The sequence below is a fragment of the Aquila chrysaetos genome, chromosome 6 (assembly GCF_900496995.4).
Source record: "Aquila chrysaetos chrysaetos chromosome 6, bAquChr1.4, whole genome shotgun sequence".
NCBI classification, from domain to species: Eukaryota; Metazoa; Chordata; class Aves; order Accipitriformes; family Accipitridae; genus Aquila; species Aquila chrysaetos.
The window spans coordinates 32,966,087-32,984,166 of record NC_044009.1 but is presented as its reverse complement, the minus strand read 5'-3'; the positions used below and the strand labels follow the sequence as shown (position 1 = coordinate 32,984,166).

General features: G+C 36.9%; 1 protein-coding gene across 7 annotated transcripts in view; it reads left to right on the top strand.

Moving 5' to 3' along the window:
• CSRNP3 (cysteine and serine rich nuclear protein 3) overlaps positions 1–18,080 on the top strand; it is a 110,503-nt gene that overhangs the window by 35,040 nt on the left and 57,383 nt on the right. The window contains exon 2 of one of the 7 annotated variants that reach the window (XM_030019360.1): positions 8,350–8,435. The exons of 5 other annotated variants lie outside the window; for them this stretch is intronic. The gene's annotated coding sequence lies outside the window, so the exon portion shown is untranslated. Of the gene's footprint in view, positions 1–8,344; positions 8,436–18,080 lie in introns of all 7 variants that reach the window. One more of the 7 variants, XM_030019358.1, reaches the window with a different exon arrangement.

The window sequence follows — 18,080 nt, the reverse complement described above, 5'->3', positions numbered from 1 at the left end:
ACCTAGTTATTTGAAAGAATAAATTAAAGCTACAGAGTGAAAATATGCCTGAAGGAAACTAGCTGAAAACAAAAAAAAGTCCTTTAAATTTCTCAGTAAAACTCAATTCAAGGCTTCTGAGATTTTTTTTTTTAAAGATCCGAGTACTACCACATTCACATTGCTGTTTTTCATATTATTCCCAGTTAAGCTACTCAGTTTGCTCACCCACAGTGAGGCCAGCCCGACAATATTCCTGTGTATTATGATTATTTTCTTTTCAGCAGGATGGTCTCTGCTTAAAGGGCAAATGGTTGCAGTAAGCCAGTCCTGTCAGTTAGCAATTACGAAGTGTCAAGTGGTTCCAGTAAAAGGCAAGAACTCTGGGGTGTGGTGGTGGTCTGTGAGTTGGCTCTGGGAGATGGAGAGTGAAAGGCTCTTGTAGCCTCTGTTAGTCAAGAGTAGAGTTTTATTTTACTGAGTTTCACGTCGTAGGGAAACAACCTGAAATAATGTTAGGCATGGAGCTGGACCACCTTGGGTTGGGGCAGAAGCCTGCAGATTATGTCTTTTTCCGAACAGCATATGTAAGACACAGAAACTAATGGCAATATAGATTTTTAAAGGGATTTGCCTCAGTTTAAAATGCCAAAAATGGGATCTTGGGAATGCTAAGAACACTGACCAAAAGTCCTTCCAGGGTATCTCAGACGTGTGATCAAAGAAATTCAGTCCCCTTAAGCGGAGACTTGTACTGATTGTTCTGGGAAGAGTCTGTCTGCTGTTAATGTAGCCAATGTGTAGAGCAGGAGTCATAAATACTATTACTTTCCAGACTCTGACTGGATTGTTAGAAACAATAATCATACTTGTTGTTATAAGGTTCTTTGTTAGATTTGGGGAACTGCTTGACTCCCTAGTTAAATTCACTGAAGCATTTCCAGCATGAAAACCTGAGGCAGCAGAGATTTTCCATTATCCTGTTGTTATGTCATGACTGACTTCAGTTTTTGCAGTTTCTATGACAACCATGATTTTTGATTGGTAAAGAATAAAGTGCTAAAAGATTTTTTTTTTTTTGGACTATACAGTATTTTTCCATCAAAGGAGTAGAGTGAAAACATCAAGATACATTTCGCTAATCAGTATTGTAATTGAATTGCTGCCTAAATGTGGATACGTATTTGTGGCAGACTCCACATACGCTAATTTTTCAGATAAAACAGATGAGAAAATAGCCCTATTACAGTTGCCAAATAACTTTCTAGAAAATGAATGATAATTTATACTTGCAATTTAAGACATTCTTATTTTTCAAATCATGTAGATATTTACATTCCCATTTTAAACCTTAAAGAAATCTACTTATCAAGACACGGCTCAAAGCAACACACCAGGTTGTTTTCTGAGATTCTTCGGCAATTTTTGCAAGTCATCAGCAAAATGTTACTTGGGAACTAATGATGGAATTTCATAAGGTGAAAGTCAAAAAAAGGAGAGAGAGAGGAACAAGAACATGACTTGATGGATTATAAGAGAACAGAGAGAGGGGTCAGAATGCACTGGTGAACAATTAGTGGTTACTGGGGAAATACAGAGAGAAGCTAATAAAGAGCTGATCAGGGTGGGAAGATGGCTTGTTGACTATGTTATTATGTATGAAGGAAGAGAGAGAAGGAGGTTCCCTGAGATGAGAGGAGCTTGACAAGCAACAGGGTGTTTTTCAGTAAGAGCAAGAAAGCAGTGGTAACAGATTTTACTTGGTAAATATGTCAGTTTGTAGAAAGGGCTACAGATTGGCTGGCTCATAACTGGGAAAAGAGGGAGGGCTAATGAACAGAATGAGAATGAGCCAGCTTATCAAGATCAAAGGAATTTAATGCTCCAGCAGTTTGCAAATTCTTAGTCAGTGAAAGTGACTCATCCTCTTTCACTACATTGATGTGTGTGGAACATATTTCAAAAAACGCATTAGAAAATCACTGGGAAATGTTGATTGGGATTCTGTAGCACTTCCAGATCTGTTCTGCGTTTATTAGTTAAAGAAAAGCACTTTGCACTAAGAACGTGTGTATAAATCCTGGTCCATATTCAGCAGTATGTACTGTCAGCAGGTCTGGAACTATCTTTCACAGGCAAATCAGGGATCCCTAGTTCAGAATGATGCTAACACAATGAATTAAATGATATTTGCTGATCAGTTCTTGTCTGTGAGATTTGCTAAAAATTAAACACGATGGTTGGATTTTGTCTTTGATTTGTGATGCAGAATAAAAATTAGATTCACAATTGGAGTAGTATACCAGATTGAGTCTTAGCCACTAGTTTTAGACTTTTTATAGCAGTTGATATCTCTAGATGCTATTACAATATGCAAAATAATTTTAATAACTTTACAGTCTATAGATATAATGTGAAGTTTCTCTTTTCTCATCTGTGACATGTGCATGCAATTTTGGAAACACAAAATCATGATGACCATGGCTTTCTTGACAAAGAGGTATGTACCGAAGCCCACAGTCTTTAAAATCCTTTCGGAAGTTCTTCTTTTCAGCTAACTTCTAGCTCGGATTTGAACTATTATTACCCAACATCCTTTTCTGGAGAAACCATAAGACTGGGATGTAGATGGGCTTTATTTTAGCGAAGACTTGCTCCGTGGTCTTTGGCAAATAATACAGAATTTTAAAATGTGTTTCTAAGGGTGAAAGCCTTAAGAGGTCTTGGGTACTAAAAGTAGCTGTCCTGCTCTTCAGACATGAAGAAGCATTATGACAAACCTGAGCATACCAGTGAAGGCTGTGGGTGGCCTGATAACATTGGCTTCTGTAGGGAGATCATTGATGAATCAAATCACAAAGGAGGGAAAAATGGATTTTTCTGTTACCAGTTTATAACATCTAATAGCTTCATTTTTGTCAGAAAAATTTTCCTCATGCTTGCTTTCTCAAGACTGTTCTGTCCTAACACTAGCTCTTATTCCTAGTGAGAGTCCCAGTGGCCTTTCAGCAGCTTGCTTTGAATTTGCTTTATGTGCTCTTCTAAAGCAAATGAAGCTTCAGAAAGACTATTACAATATCCTCTCTTCTTATCTAGTGCCATGTTTTGTTTCATATGTTTAGTACATATTCTGCATTTTATACTGGTTTACAGCTTTTACTACCAGTCTTTAAAGATGGCTTTAAAGATGTTTTGAAATTTAAAGCAAAGTTAGAATTAGTGATTTTAACAAATTATATTGTTTTATTGTCCATTACTGTAAACCTTATAACTAATTTGAGTATGTACCACCCTCAATACATGAGCCATAGGGTAGTTTTCTCTTTGCTGAACACTACTTTGCTGTTCTTTGCTCCCACAAGCAATTGATTTAGCAGTAGGCACAACTGAGGGGAGTTAATACCAGAAGGACAGCGACATAAAGGCGCAGTTTCTACTGGTAGTGAATCTTCTTTTAGAGGTTCCTTTCATCCAGTGGCTTGTTCCTGCCCAAAGGTTTTTTTCCCTATCAGTTGATACAGCTTCCAAATCTGTTCTTTGACCATGCTTGTGAGAGATCTTAAGTCTCTAGCAGTGAGCTGGGAACAGCCTTCTGTGCGTATTTGGTTTGGTTTGGTTGGTTCATTGTTTTTTTGTTTTGTTTAGTTTTTTGTGTTTGGTTGTTTGTTTTTTTTTTTAAATCGACTAGCAGTTGTGCTTGCAAAGCAGAATTAACAAGCAGATGAACTTAGGGTTTTTATCTTCTCTTGGTGCTTCATGATGAAACTGTTCTAATGCTTACAAGAAAGATGCAACTGTATCTTCTGATCTGTGCCTTCAGTATTATCAGCCTTCAGTGATCAAGAGTTTTATATTCTGATTTTTATTATGTCATTTGTATCGTACTAGGGCTTTTGGCCCTACTAGGCCTAGACTTGGACCTGCTTAAGATGAAGGCCTGTATCTGCGTATAGAAAATACAGACAGACTTCCTCGGATAATTTAAAGCCTTGTAAGACAGTAAGCACGTAGGGTAAACATGGAACTGTAGGGAGGAATGGATCGATGGAAATTACTGACCTCAGAGCAAAAAATTAAAGAACTTTGAAACATTAGGGAAAAAGCAAAGTATTCTGCCTGCTGGAGGCTGTATTGGCTTCTTGCTTTCTTCTTCCTCTGTAGACCAGCATCATCTCCCACATGTATTATAGTCTTGCTGTTTGCTGAGATGTCCTGGTGCTCATGGCAGTGCACTGGTGTGCACCAAGCGTGAAGTGTATTGAAGATCCTGATCCTTACAGGAATATAAAGAAACAGAGTAACAATCCCCTCCCCCCAAAATACCGTAGTGATGTTTTCAGCAGCTCCAGTTAGGAGAATATATACAAACTAGTATTTCTTTAGAATTTGTCAATTCAGTGAAGTAAAAACAGTTTATGTGATTTTTGCTAAAACTCTGATGGAAACCAGACAGCTTTCTCAAACTTTCTGTGTTCCATGACAGCTTGTCTGTTTGGCTTCCCAGCAATCTTGCTGTGGTGTCTTGTGTTCATCTATCAGTGGTTTTGAGCTTGCAAGAGTTTAAAGCAAGTGAGGGGGCATGATTCTTCATTGATGCTATTCAACACCATTTATTATCATTCTTCTGTTCACTAAGTATGTAGCATTTTTGTGTTTTGATTGTGTACGTGAATACTGATGCTACCCTACTGCAATGTATTTGTAGCACTAATAGCATTGAGGCGCATGGGTAGCATCCAGACTTCAAAGCTGATATTTCAGAGTTTTCATAATACCTGTAAAAAAAAAATAGGTAGGTAGCTGGTCTAGTCTGAACTCACATAATGGTGAAATGACTCTGTTCTAAAGGGGAAAACCAGTTAGCAGTTGTCAAGGGCATTGACTTGTCCTGTTATTTCCCAGTTCACTATCAAAGCCAACTAAAGTCTTTTTGTAACATGGAGTCTCTTGTATTTTAAGAAATTCATCATCAACTATGTATGCCCCAGAGTAATAGTGGTGAGAAAGGTATTTTCACCATCAGACTGACTGAAGACCATACCACTTCCTCCAAAGTGAGGCTTTAGCTGTTACTATCCGTGGCTCCAGCCTAGTTATGACTGGGTTTCACTGTGCGCTTGTGTGCAAAATAATAATATGCCAACCCATTAACTCCCACTTGCAATGAATGTAGTGAATACACCATAGCAGAACTTGCTGTGTGCTTGTCAAAGCTTAACCTAATGTGAATGCTTTCTGAACTTCTGTATTACTGATATTTAGTGGATTGCTCAGTATAAATATTTTTCTTACTTGCAACTTCTTATTAAGTTGTCTCCATTTTGGAGACTCCAGGCTCGAGATGCAGACAAAGAGTAGATTTTTAGTATTGAGAATTAGTTTTTGTGTATTTCCAACTGGTTAGCCAAGTAGTTTATCTACACAAGGATATTAGGGGATACCTTTGAAAAATGTTAAAGCAGGAGTTATGTTTGGAAGTAAACTAACGGTAATTCCAAGCACTTCTTTAGCTCTTTCTTATTTTAACTGAGGCATGGCTGTATCTGCACATCACCTGCTAGCAAAGAAAGCAGCCATAGGCAGCGGTCATCTGTAGAGCTATAGTTCAGCACTGGTTACTATAGAAACTGTAGGTGACCTACATTTTACCAAAAAGTGATAAAGTTTCTGTGATTTTTTTTTTTTTTAATGAAGCACATCTGTTGATTTCTACTACTGTTTTTCATCTTTTACACATTGTTTTACTCGAGTAGTATTCTTAGTTTTGAGTGATCAGTGTGGAACAGACACAAAAATCTTGGAGCAGAGACACCATTTCATTGTTACGCTACTATTTAAAATTAGTAGAAATTGTTACTTTTGCTGTCATGTCGAATTGTATGTCCTTAGGAAGGAGGTAACACAATTTAATTAATTACAGTGTGTGTTATAATAATGTATTATTTATATAGCTACCAGTGTATGGTCTATAATGGCTTGGCTTGCAGTGGAAAGGCTCATTCTTGTGAATTTATCTATTTGACTAACATTACAAGTCAGTAGGCTACTGTATGAATAAAGTTACTCAAAGTTACAAGTTACTATTGGACTTTGAGTAAGCATCAAAAATGCTTTTGGCTTCAGTAAATTCAGCTTGTCATTGCCTTTAAGGAAGTGAGAATTTTCTGAAAAAATGAGAATATACTGCAGACATTGTTAGAGAAAAGAGCAGCCAGAAGAGAGGACAATGTGTGACAATTGAAATAAACTTTGAGTTAGCATTTTAAGTATACATTTCTTACAATGTGATTAACATGGAAGGGTAAGTGTTGGGCTAGAGCATTTGTCTAATGAAGTCATTAAATGTTGTGATTTATCTAGAACTTTGGCTTGCAGATGAGCCAGGCCTGGATTTTCAGAAAATTTTGTTAAAACAGGTTCTCAGAGAAAGGATTTACATTTTAACATTTTTTACTTGGGTGGCTTTGTTGGTATTTAGATAAAAACCCTGTTCTACCTGAATTGTTTATTGCACTTTGTAGTGTGAAGGAATCTTTAGTTTCACAGAAATTAAGGATGGAGAAAAACTAAAATACAGGCTTGTTTGGGACCAAATATATTTTCCCTCATTACTTTATGGACCACCTGCTAATTACTGAAACCCTCTCCCATAGCCATCAGAGTCTACCATGACGTTTGGTGGGACTACTAGAGGCTGAGGTGGGACTATACAGATCCATAACTGCTCATATTTTGTAGTCCTTCCTCACTGTTCACATGTACAAGATCATACGCATCCTGCAGCTGATAATGGAACCACCTCCTGATTTCTCCTAGATTTTCCACTTTTTCTTTGCCCGCACGTCTTCTATAGCCCTGTTTATTGCTCTGAAGTTCATACAGCCTGCTGAATTTGATCTATAGTGTGTGGCATGCTGTGCTGCATCACTTCAGTCATGTGTTATTAGATTAGCTACCAACTCATTTGCTTGCATACCTCAAAAAATAAAAACATTTTTTGTTTGTTACCTTCTTTCTTGCTCCAGAAAGCTCGAGTTGTATGCATTGTGTCCATCTGTGTACACTGTGATACATGCAAACAGCAGCAGTAGTAGTGGCAAGAAATATTAATTACCTGTGTAAAACAGCCAGTACTAAATGCTTCTGGGAGTTGCTCTAGTTTGCCTTTATGATGCAGACTTTAATTATCACCTAAACTTCCTGTATCATGATCAAAACCTTTATTTTACCAAATTAGTTTGATCCTAAAAAATCTTAAGCATGCCTTAAATAGAGGATGGCACAATAGCATGTGTTGCACCACTGATGCTCAAGATCATAGCAAAGACAGTGTGTAGGAGTTGTATGCCCAGAGAGTCACTGCCTGTGCTGAAGGAGGATATGAAAATCACCAGAGGTCTAACTGGCTTCTTCGTAATCATGTCGTTATGAACTAGCTGTGAGCACAAAATACCAGGCACATTTGAAGTGTGTCTCTGCTGCTTCTGGCCATAAGCCTGTCTCCAGCTGTGCTCAATTTTCAGTGCCATAGAAGAAGGTGAAAAATGATCAGTCAAACTGTAGAAACCAGAGAAATGTTGAAATTAATATTCCTTTCGGATCCTCTGCAAGTTGAGCTGAAATACTGAACCAAGATAAGGTTCTGACGTTATTTTAAAGCAGGATCACAAGTGTTAGGGGCCAGAATGGAAAGTGACACCGACAGGCATTCGTAACGGCAAAGCCAGAGCTGTTGCTGGCTTGTGCCACCAGTCCCTTCTCCCTTTACCACAGCCACGTCCACAAGTGTGCAGTATGGTTCAAATGGTTTTTTTCAAAAACTGTATCCAAAAATGTCTTTTAGAAAGATATCCAACCTTGCTTTAAGGACTTCAACAGATGGCAAGTCTGTCACCTGCCTTGGTAAGCAGGATTAATGTTTAATTGTCCTTGCAGTTACTGAATTTTGTACTGTTCAGTGAAATACAGGGAGGTTTTCAGACTCCCTGTTGTGTCAGAGCAGAAATAGCTCATGTGTACCAGAAACCAAATGTGCATATTGGCTGTGTTCTCAAAGGTTGTATGATGATTTATACTAAAAAGTCAGGTCTGCTCTTCTGAAATACTAAATATTTCATAAGTTAGTCAATAATTGTTTGCAATAATTAAATATTTTAGTAAAATAACTTATGTGACTTACTCATACATGTGACTCACATGCTGTTCTGACTTTTTTCTCCCTAATATGCTAATTGGTTCATTGTAAACAAACTGAATTTTCTGTTCTGTGAGTGTGCATAAGGCATCACTAATACTTTGATAGAAATTCTAAAAGTTTGTTGGTATCATTTTAACAGTAATGAGACATGAATTTCATTTTTTTAAGGACAGATTAAGGAAATGTCTACAGACTGAAAACATGATTTCAGAGGTCTAAAAATCTCCTGAGAGAAACTGGCGTTCTTTGAGATCACAAGGTCAGTAGTACAGTAGCAGTTATTCACGTGCATATATCTATATAATTATGCAGGCCCAACTTCCATTTTGTACTATTTGATGGTACAGAACATTATGTTATATTTTACATCTCTGCAGAGACTTTATTAGCAATTTTGGAACAACATTAGTAAAAAATTCCAGTTTCCAGCTGCAACTTTATGTTTAAAAATACTTAAAATTCATGCTAAAAGCTATTCAATTAGTATACATCTGCAGCTTCCAAAGTAATTAGATTTATACAGGAAAAATATTCCTAACTTGTTGCCTGTGTTTGTAAATGAATTAATTACTGCGAATTTCCATCTTTCTTCACTTGCTTGCAAAAGTATAGGCTGTTTAATATTTTGGAAGAGGAAATGCAATGTTATCTGAAGAGCTTTCAAAGCTTTTGTTTTAATTTGTCACATCACGATGTGATTTATTTTTTCCAAAGACTGGAAGTAATGGATATGATTTATTCAGCCACGAAGAGCTAGCCAGCACATCTCAAGTAGTAAATGTGTTCAGAGAACTGTGTGTAATCAGTGTAATATTTTAATAACGTCACAAAGTAATTTAAAACGCTTCATAAATAGTAGGAAAATGATGGTAGCATCTTCTCTTGGATGATGTGTTCATAATTTGTTGTAAGCTTTGTTTGGATACTGGAAAACATGTATAATTGTTATATTTTAGGTGTTTGTTATTAGAATGTTATTTTTAAATGCTACATGTACTGATGAAGGAAAGAGCAGAAAGCACGATTGCAGTTAGCTCTTACCCTGAAGGGTCTGTTTGAATTATGGGTTAACCATGATATGAATGCAGACGTTAAATCTGCCTTTTCATGAATGGCTGCGGGTCTGAACGTAGTAATATGCTGCTTCTGTACAGCATCATGTGGACATGCACACGTAGGGCGATAGTCCATGACCACAGAGCTACTGATCTCATTTTACAGTTTACCTTATTGAATGTTTTTATAGCCTGACTCAAATGAACTTTTTATATGATTTTTTTACCTTATCTGGATTATCATTATCACACATTACTGAATGCAGTTGGCAGTTGATTCTCTTTCAATAGCTTAAGCCATATATTATGTTGTGTCTGATTTTGATTATCTGATGAGCTTCTACAATGAAGAGGTGGACGCATGCCGCTTAATGACGGCTCACTTGGCCCAACTTTCCTCATCTTTAGTGCATAAGTGAAGATGAATTCATTAGAATTTTCACATAATATTAATTTAAAAAAGAATAACACTTTCGATACTGAATTATTTTTCTTTTGCTATACTCAAGTGATGTGAAGTGTGTTCCTTTTATTTGTGTGGTTAGCATGCATTAAGGTGGAACTATAATGAAAAAAAAACCCAGAAAACAGTACTGCTGACTTAAAAGGTGCTCCATTAAGGTAGATTGGTAGATGCTGCAGGAAGACTTTCCAAATGATTGTTGGTGTTACCATTGTTCCACTGCTGGGTGCAATTAAAAATGTGATTTAGAAAGGTAATAGACCAATATTCCTTTAGTGGCTGCATCAGAGAGGGGTGTTGTGGGGAATTTTCAAGTACCAAGTAATTTACATTAAGGCAAGCTGAATAGCTTACTGTTAATCTGTGCCCTTCTAAACAGATAGGATATATATGTAAAATTTTGGGAAGATCTTCAGAAGTGTTATATTTGTGTTGCAGTATAATAATAACTTCAACTGGTTTTGAATTATGGTATATAAATAAATCTTGCAACATAAGGCTTAATCATACAGTTGTTACTGAAGAAAAACTTTTGAAAACAAGGCTTAGTATCTGCATGACAATGCTGTGTAACTTTCCTTTATTTTATGCCCCTGCCTTTTTGACTTCATTAACTCTTAATGGGTTTTAGAGATCAGAGGAGGCTTGGCCAGGACTTACTAGCGATAACAAATCTGTAAAGAGGTTTGGCAATTAATGGATGTGCAAGCATATAGAATCCTTTGCATTGTTCCTTCAGAGCATAACACTGGCGAGCACCAAAACCAATGCACTAAGCTCTGTTCTGTCTACAAACTGTAAAAATTTTATATTAAAATTAATTTTAATTCAAATCTTTAATATTTACATGAAAGGAAAAAAATTATTAGGATTTCTTAAAAGCACATGATTTAGGAATCTAAGCCTCATTCTTAGATTGAAGGTTTGTCATTCAGTTGTGTACTTTTATCAAATTTCTGTGAAATAACACTGTGTCACATTGTTCAATCTTTTCTTGGTAAGAGTAATAGTTTAGAGCTCCAAGGTACTGTAAAGGAACCAGCATCTAACATAACATGTTTACTGGATGATACTTGCCCTGATCTTGCTTATCATATTTTAACATTTATAGTTTTGTTGAAAATGGAGGGGAAAAAAAAAAAAAAAAAAAAGTCCTGCAAAGCAACCTAGACCAAATGCAAAGAGTGGAATTGTTTGTGAAATGTAGTTGCATGTGATAGGTAGGCCCCATACTACCATTTTACATGGCAGATCTGTGTCACAGACTCAGTGAGTTGAACTTTTGGAGTCACTTGCAAAACATTCACGAAGAAGAAAGACTGTTACCTGCTTTTGTATGGGTAGTGTCCAGGAGAACCTTTCACTCGCTGTCAAATCTGTGGATAAAGAAAAGGACCTTAAGCAGCCCCACTAGAGGAGGCCCCGATTCTTGTAGCAGTCTGGAGTCCTAGTCCTCCTGCCTGCTAGTAACACATAGCCACTGGATATAGGAGTTTGTGTTCTCCTTCACTGCCATGAATAAACATTTAGATAAGAAGACAGCTTTCTCCCTCCTATTTTTCTAATTCTCACAATAATGCATATAAGAGGAGAGCATGTGATTCTTTACTCACCATGTGATTTGATAAGAATCTTGGACCTGTTTAAAAATTGCCTTTTTAATAAACAAAGTGCTTCATTTATTTCAGTAAGCCTGAAAACATGTGTCAGATTTCTGGAATTAATTTCTTACATGCCTAAATGTTACCAAACTTGCAAACCTTGTTGATACGATTGTACCTAAAATTCTGGGTCACCATCAGTCACTGGAAGACATTTACTGCCTACTACTAATTCCTGGTTATACCTGCTATCATAATCCTGCAGTGTGAAGCCAAGCTTTTGTCATATTGTTCTGATTTGAGATGTGGAGGAAGGATAAGAGTTCCCACCCCCACCCTGCTTCTCTCTCTGGTGCTTGGAGTTAGGTTTCTGGACTATGGAAGAGAAGTTGAAAGGGTTTTCCTTTTCCAGGCGTTATTTAGTTAATAATGTAAGTAACCTATCTAATGTGTGAGATAATAGCATAAATAACAGAAGTTATCTATTTTTTTGGATGTTTTTTCTCTGTGCCCTTCCTTTTGTGAAGACAAATTTTGTTCTATGTGCTTTTTAAACAGCAGGCTAACTGCTGTAGCTAATTCACAGGAATAAGCAAATTCCAAAACAAGGACAAGCTGTGAAATTAATACTTTAACCTCAGATAGGTGGGGTCTGCACAGAGTTACAATGAAAAGTTTTTGCAAAGGCTTTTGTGTCAACCAGTTAAGTTTAAAGTAGCTTTAGAAGTGCTTATTCTGCAGTTGTTTCATGACAGACTACAGTCTGCCAGTTCAAGTGTCCTGTCACTTCCGTGCCTTCTTCCTCAGGCAGTTACCTATCTTTTCCATGCTTTGTGGACACCCCCTCTACACGTCCCTTCCCATACAGTGTCACAACAGCCTCTGCTTAATTTCTGCCTGTGGATCAGCCTTCCTCAGAATTGTTAACAGTCTTCACAGCCTCAAAAGAGCAAGTGTATTAAGGTGTACGCTTTGATGCATCAAGCAAAGCCATTTTTCCATTTCTGGAGTGGTTTCCTCTCTCTGTATCTTACTGGATTTGAATTTCTGTTTCAGTAACAGAGCAGACAAATGATAGAAATTTCTGCATATGTGTAAGACGACAAATACAGTTTTGATGAAACACGTTTTATCTCTACCATACATAAGAGGGAGGAATTGCTAGCTGGTAACAATTGTGCTTTTGATCCCGCCCCCCGCCATGTTCAAACATAAGGTTCCTGTCCACTATTTATCTCCACACCCCCATCTCAGGCCAACAACAAAGGGAAACAAACACAACACAACAAAACAAACCAACCCCCAAACAAAAACCAAACCAAAACCCATCTACAACTCTTGAAGTGACCATGCATTTACAAGGCCCAAATGGTGATGGGGATGAAAAATGTACATAATCAAATCTGAATCCACTGTCTTAAATGGAGGGGAGCAGAGAGACAGTATAAATCACTAATCTAATTGTGCTGGAACAGCTGCCCAGATACAGCAACTCTGAAACCTGTAGTAGAAACCTGATTAAGTTGGCTTTTAACCACTGTGTCATCTAACTTAGCTTTATGTGCTCTGTCACGGTATCTGGATCCAGTGTCTGCTTTAAGACATTTTACGTGGTGGGGATAAACCCTAATGACAGTTGCTGCACAAGTACAGTATATACATCCCCTTTAGTGGTGCTGGGTTGGTGCTAGCATGTGTACTCACTTAGCACAGGGAGATATGAGACATGCAGAGATTTATCAAAAGCTGTAAATTTCTGAAGGAGATGATCCCCGCTATCACAAATGCAACAGTTTTTCCATGTCAGGATCTGTAAAATTGCAGGACAACTGAGCAGAGGATATTTCAGGAACAAATGGCACAGTCTTATTTTTAAAAAGGGCATAATTTAATTTTATGTGACGGTGCCTGCATTTTAATGCATAGCATAATAACGCCTGAACCCTTTGGCTGAGGTCTGCCTATCTACTAGTGTCTTCTTTTAGGAGTAGTTAAGAATGTAAAGAAAAATTCTTCTCTTCCTTTAAACACTTTCTAGTGGTTCAGTACAAGAGTTTTTAATCAGAAATCACAATGTATGGGAACTTGGAAGATTTATGTGACCATAAATTCCCTCATAGCACTTTTCGCACTAGAAGTTAGAAATACAGAATAAAAAGATAAAAAGGCATGTGTCCTGTGTTCCAACTTGGAGAACACCTACTACAAAATTTCTCTCGTAGTACTAGGGGTTTGTATTGTAGGTTGTGGGGCTGTGGTTTCCTTTCTGAGAGTTTTGCTCAGATACCAGTATTAGCTAAAAAAAATTATTTACTGAGGATGGAAAAACCCAGTATTTTGAGAGCGAAATTAATTTATACGTTTTGTACTTCTTATTATGCAAGCTATAAAAATGCATGAGTTGTCCATTTCAGCCAGTTTCAAAATCCTAAGTAATTCCACTGGAGAAGGTATGTATTATGTAAAGAATAAGCACTTTCATAGTATCTCTACTCTTTTGTCTTTGAAGATACAGAATTTGTTGAGAATATGATGTAGTGTTTGAAATGTGACCCAGGGACTTCAGAGACTTGTATTCTAGGCTCTAGAGTTTCCTTCCATTGGGAATTTGAAGAATTCATTAAATAAATCTGGCGAGGAGAGATGAAAAACCCTCTTTCAGGAAGGTGCTTAAGTTATAGTCATGCTTAATGAGAATAACTGTGCTGGGACCATTGTTTTTTAATATCTGTTATCACTCAAATGGGGCCTTAAAAATCCAACCATCCAAAGTTACAGCAGACTAAATGTTTAAGGATGGTGATGAACAATTTCAAAAAAAGCATATTATTCACATTTAAATATTTTAACAATCTATTTCTCCCTACCTCTGTTTCTTCATCATCATCCCTATTATCATTTTGATTGTTTGAAAAGCATTATAATTCAGTGGTCCAGTTTAGTACTTAAGTAAGTCCTAGACATATTCTTGTTATTTCTAATCCATCAAGAGTACCCAACAGCTCCTTTATTTTCTTTATAACATTCTAATGAGGTCAGAAAGGTCAGAAGAAACTAGCAAGAAAGGTCAGAATGGCTTATGCATGGGTCATTTTCTGTAGGCTGATGTTCAGCATGCTGGGAATAGGTCAGGCTATACTGTTTGGACTGTGCAGCAAAATAATGACATGACCAATCTGACAAGAGTCTTCATTATTCTTTCCCACAAAATGTATTTCCAGAACTAGAGCAATTAGTAGGGATTATCTTTAAGAAAAGAACTAAATGGCTTTTAACCACTTTGTATGTACTAAAATAATGCTAGATGGTTTAAATTTTTCCTATCTGAAGAATTTCTTTTTTTTTTTTTTTTAAATTCAAGACACCCTGTATCAGAAGAAACTACTTTCCCATCCACTTACTGCTATTACTTAGAAATAGAATTGTAAAATTCATATTAGGCTGAAATTTTCAGACTTGCCACTATAATTTTCTTTTTCTTTTTTTTTTTTTTTACTTTGTTATTGACAAAAATGCAAAATAACTCCTGATTGATTTTTTTATTATTATTATTATTATTATTATTATTATTATTTTGACTTGTTCAATGAGACAGATTCTTTCTAACTGGTGGTCTTGAAGTATGCCTTTTAATCACTAAGAGCACAATTGTGGGATAAGTAACAATAAGATGTAGTTTGGTTTTGGCTTTTTTTCCTCATATGGAGAAGGAAGCTAGGCATGGAATAGTTACACTGCTTGAGGTCTCACAAAATTACTCATCAAAAATGGCTTTTGGGGTTTTAACTGTTTATGGAAACTGATTTCAGGTCTATGTTGCCAGTCTAATGCTAGCAGTTAAATAGGTTGTCCATTTTCCAATCCAGAGAAAAGTTTTTAAAGATAGCCATTAGTTAAAGTATTAATAACACCTGTATAGTGAAAATAACAGTTGTGTAGCAATTAATAAGTGCTTGGCAGTTTCTTTCTAATATTTCTCTATTAAGAATGCATGCTATTTGTTGCTACTTTTTATTCCTACTGTTGAATCGTACACAATCAGGCTATGGCTTGAGAATCCTTATTGGTTACGTGCTGTCTAGTAAAAATTGTCCTACATTGTATTTGACATTTAATGTATATGTGGGCCTCTGAATTTTTGGCTTTGCTTTCTGAAGATTTGGCTTTGGCTGATGACTGCGTGTTGGATAGAGGGTTCCAGTATGTCTACCACTAGCAGAGTCACGTTGTTCGTGTGCTTAGATTGAACAAATCACTGGATGGGTGGATAGGCAGGAATTTTCAGTCCAGTTCTGGTTCGGGCTACATTTCACTTAGCTGTCAGCTGGTCTAGTATTTTGGGTTTTGGCTTTCCCCACCCCCATTTGTAGTAGTCTGAGGTCACTGGTATATTTTCACCAAATACTCTGACTTTGTGTAGCGGAGTGATACCTTTCATATCTTCCACTTTTTGCTCAGAACACATTACACATTGTGAATTTTGCCTCTGATTTTGTTGGAGGGTTTGGATGCAAAGGACTTGCTTTTTATTACTTTTTCTTTTTTTAATGGATACAGTTATGTTCCTAGCATAAGTTGGTGGTCAGTGTCACAGTGTGGTATTTCTGATATTCTCATTCATTTACTTTACTCTGTCATTCAGTTACTTTAGGACCCAAGTGCCTTATTTTCTGCGCATATACATTAGTTATAAATGTATTTCCTAGATCTCAAAATAAACATTTTGGCCTCATCTTCCACAACCCATCTTCAAGAGTTTACCATGTTTCATCTTCTGAAATGTTTTGCCTGTGCTTTTTTCCACTCTTGGTTCTTGTATTCCTCTAATTGCTACTCAGTTTATTTTCAAAAAGGCACTTTGTTTTTTTCCTTCCCTATCCTACAACTTTCTATACAGTTATATTTTTAGTAGTCTTTTCATTTCCATCTGTACTTTTTCTGGCTAATCTGAAAAAAAAAAAAAAACCAAACCCAAAAAAACCCAAAACTATGATGCCTATGCTAACAGTAGATGTATCCCTCAGACTTTCACTGTAAGATCATTTTCCAGTAAGCAGTTTGTCTCTCCTCCAAGATAGTTAACTGAACTCAGCTGTGAAGCAAAAAAATCTTATGCAGACTTTTTAGCATTTTCCATTTCAAGTATCACAAAATCCTGGCCTTAAAAGAATACATTCTTGCTGTATTCTCATGTATATCTAAGACTGCTTCAAAAGTGATGTTACTTTGACCTGCTGATGCATATCTTTGTATCCCCTTAGCATCACAAGGTTTGGTTTTTTTTTTTTTCTTTACTGTCATAAATGTATATTCTTTGCCCCTGTCTCTTGAAATAGAGGCAAGTTCTTCTTGGTCTTTTTGTCTCCCACTTTCCTGTCAGGGTTCATTAATATTGGTAACTGTTTCTAATGTTTTGGAGCAGTTACTGCAAATGTATTTCATTGGTTTTTAAATTCTTTTGTAAAACTCACCTTTGTCATTATGTGTATAAAATTTTCAGTTGGCATGTAAAAATAACTGTTACAAGATGACAAGTAATATCTCTTTGTTTTCTCTTCAATCCTCAGTCTTTGAATCCACCTTTGTTTCCTGCTTGACATTTAAGATACTTAGCTTCTAAGGCTATGTATCAGAGAGCCTTTTAAGGCTATATATCAGGTTATATACAGCTTTTAAGGCTGTTAATGCTGTCATTATTGTGGTGTGATAATCTAAGGATAACCACCTGGCAAGGTTTCTGGGGAAATTAGTATTTTTTAATTGGATTAACTTCTGCAGTTAGAAAAATAGGCAGGCTTTTGTGTGTATGACCCCTTTCTCATGTCCTTAAAGGGTGCAGTCTTCCTAGTCATCTCAGCTTGTCTACTCAAAGATACTGCTTTTCTCTGCAAACTCTGCCTATGTCATTGCTTGACACACTGAATGTCATGACAAGTCTAGCAATTGTTGATCCGTGTGTGTTCCAGTATGATTACGAGTTTAATTTTTTTAAGAGTTGTTTGCAACTGCAGGAGAGGAATAAGATGATCAGCACAGAGTATGAACCAATTTGCTGTTTTAAGTATGTCACAAGCTAAATATGATGACTTTTCAGGATTTCTCACAGTGCTGGAGATAATAAGAGAACTGCAGGATACAGAATGCACAGTTATGAACTCCTTGCTGTTGTAAAAGACGCGAAATACGTTTTCTGCATGTAAATGGGGCCACTCCTGTCTCTCAATCCAAGATACCCAGGGCAGCGAGAACGTCTTTTGCTCTGGAAAAGCAGAACAGTTGGCCCTGGCAAATCTTTATACTTCTTGAAATCTTAAATGGCTGAAGTCTGCATTTACGATCCTGTATCCTGGAGACTTACATAACTGCTACCGACAGTGGACTTAGGGCAGAAGGAGAGCAGTTCCAGGCAGGCAGCTGGAGCAGTGGTAGGGTCACTGAAATCTGCCCACCCCAGGAGATGGAACGAGACAGCCAAGGACCTTGACTTCATGCTCTTCAGTCACAAAACTGGTGAGTTCCTCTATGAGCTTGGAGCTGTTGATCTGGTAAAAGTCTGTTAACAGCAAATGACAGCTCGTGCTGTCAGCTTGCACCTTTGCTGTAACCTGGAAGGTCAAAACAGACACGTTGACTGCACTCTTTCTAAATATCTGACAAGACTAGTATTGTCTCCACTTATCATAGCAGAAATAAACAGGGTCCTTGTGTTCCTAAAAGGAAAAATATTGTGATGGAGACAATGTTATCCTCAGTGCTTGAAGATGCTGGGCCAAAGGGATAAATCT